This window comes from Sus scrofa, chromosome 10, assembly GCF_054392235.1.
Source record: "Sus scrofa isolate SSC_HxYL_T2T_F1_AM1 chromosome 10, Sscrofa_HxYL_maternal_Yorkshire_Landrace_v2.0, whole genome shotgun sequence".
NCBI lineage: Eukaryota > Metazoa > Chordata > Mammalia > Artiodactyla > Suidae > Sus > Sus scrofa.
This window is the reverse complement of record NC_139392.1, coordinates 40527501-40530000: the sequence shown is the minus strand read 5'-3', so window position 1 is coordinate 40530000 and position 2500 is coordinate 40527501. Positions and strand designations below refer to the sequence as shown.

The window sequence follows — 2500 nt, the reverse complement described above, 5'->3', positions numbered from 1 at the left end:
CTCGTCCGCTCGCTCGCTCGCTCGCCCACGCGCGGGGAACAGGGCACCCGCCAGGTGGGAAGGGGACACGGTACGAGAGCCACGCGCGAGGACCGACCCCCGGTCCAGCCTCCACCCGCCTGGCTCCCCCACCCCACCCCACCCCGCCCCCACCCGCTCAAGCGGGGGGGAGGCGCCGGGGGTGGGAGGCAGAAGGGAACACAGACGGGCGGCGGCACGGGGAAGCACGAGCCGGCGGGCACGGGGACGGGCGGGCGGGGCGGGGCGCGGCAGGGAAAGGCGCACAACGACGACCAGGCCGAGAGACCCCACCGGCCGGGGGGAACGCACGCGCCGCGGCGCGGAGGACAGGCGCAGGAGGAGGAGGAGGAGGGCGGCAGGCGAGGGAGCAACGAGAAGAAAAACCCGGCGGTCGCCCCCCGACCGCCAGGGGCCCCCCCTGCCTCCCCCTCTCTCCCTCCACGCAACCTCACGCGCGTGTGCGGCCAAGACGCCCCACGACCGACGGGTGGCTGGAAGCCGGGCGCCCAACCCCCTGGAGCGACACCAAAACCCCGCGGGCTCGGGGGCACGAGGCACCGCGCGGCCACAGCCCGGGGGGAAGCGCGCGGCGGCGGAAGGACACCGCGGCGTCCCGCGGGCCACCACCGGGGCACGCATCCCCGGGGCGCGGCCACGCGCGCGACACGGCCTCGGGGCGAGCCGCCCGCCCCGACAGGGCGAGGCGTTGTTTGGGGGGGGCGCGGGGCGCGGAAGGAACCCCAGGCGGCGCGGCGGACCGCGGCAGGGAGCCGGCCGGACACCGCCGCCACCGCCGCCGCCGCCGCGTTGGGGGCGCGCGGCAAACGGGAGGCGGCGGCGGCCCGGACTCGACCCCCCGACCGATATCGCGCGGGCTCCCAGCCGCGCGGCGCGGGGACTCGGCCCGACGCCCCCACCCCACCCCCGGCGAAACACACCATGCCCAAAAGACCGCTTGCGGCGCGAGGAGGCTCCCAAAGGGACGGCGGCGGCCAAGGCCAACGGCCTCGGCGCGAGCCCTCTGGTCCGTCTCTTCCCTCTCACGGGCGGCGCGCGCCCCCCCAAGGCCTCGCAGCCGCCGCCGCCCGCCCCCAGCCAACCCACCCCACCGTCCCACACGCGCTCCGTCAAGCGAGCGGGCGGCGGGGGCAGGGCGTGGGGGGGGGTGGGGTGCGGGGCAGATACGGCAGGAGGCAGAGGGGGCGCGCCAGTGTCTGCACTTAGGGGGACGAAGGGCACACGGCGGCCCTGCGAGGACACCCCAGCCGCGCCACCCCCGGAGAGGGAAACACCCCGGGGGTGGCGATTGATCGTCAAGCGACGCTCAGACAGGCGTAGCCCCGGGAGGAACCCGGGGCCGCAAGTGCGTTCGAAGTGTCGATGATCAATGTGTCCTGCAATTCACATTAATTCTCGCAGCTAGCTGCGTTCTTCATCGACGCACGAGCCGAGTGATCCACCGCTAAGAGTCGTACGTGCTTGGTTTGGAATGGCGGCACGGCACACTGCCCCCCCTCCTCCTCCCCACGACCCACCCGCCCACGTGGGGCAGCTGGGTGGAGAGCGTGGGGGGCGGGGGGGTCGCCTCTCGCCGGCCGAGTCAGAGGGAAACAAAGCAGACCGGTGGGTCGGAAGGCTTCACACGACGGGGCGTCCGGCGCCCACACACACACACACACGGGTGAGTGGGTGGGGCACGGACAACCCCACAGGCGCCCGGGGGTTCCCACCCCCCCAACACAGGCACGGGGCACACACGCGCTCGCTCGCACACGGCCACGGACCGACTGGCCGGCGATGGCCACCGAATAAGCCCCCCTCCCGACGGCCACGGTGAGAGGGGCTGGACCGCGACGAGGCACGGGGGCCCCGCCCCATGGGGGGAAGCGGAGCCTGGGGGAGAAGGGACTCCTCCTCCCCACCGGCCCGACCGCCCCGACCCCAAGGCGGACGGGCGACCCCCCCTAGGGGTCTTTAAACCTCCGCGCCGGGACGCGCTAGGTACCTGGAGAGAGGGAGGCGGGCGAGGCGGGGCAGGGAGGGGGGAAAGCGCCGCACCCAGGCGCCCCCAACGACCGCCGGCCCTGACGACGGGTAACGAACTCCGTCCGTCGCGCGGCCCGCCCTCGGAACGCGGGTCTTACGTGGCACTGACGGCCCGTGACGCGGGAGCCACTCGGCCGCCGGCCGACCACCGCCCCCACCGCAAGCAGCGCCGCCGCCGCCGCCGCCGCCGCCGCCGAGGACAGGGAGAGAGGGCCCGGGCCAAGCGGCGGCAGGATCGGAGCAGTGGAGCGGAGGCATGGAGGACCAACGGCCGGGAGGAAACCCGGCCCAGAGCCGGCGGCGGGAGGGCAAAGCCCATCCCGAGACGCGCCAAAAACACCACGGGGCAGCCAAGGCCGCGCGACCGGAGACAGAGACGCGCGGGGGTTGGGGGGGCAGGGCACGGCCCGGCCCCCCCCAAAAAGCCCCGGAT

At 75.4% G+C, this 2500-nt stretch overlaps 1 non-coding gene across 1 annotated transcript; it reads right to left on the bottom strand.

The window, feature by feature from the left end:
- Positions 1–1339: 1339 nt before the first annotated feature.
- Positions 1340–1492, bottom strand: LOC146399196 (5.8S ribosomal RNA). Its single transcript, XR_014818404.1, has one exon. It is a non-coding gene; the product is annotated as a 5.8S ribosomal RNA (ribosomal RNA).
- Positions 1493–2500: the final 1008 nt, after the last annotated feature.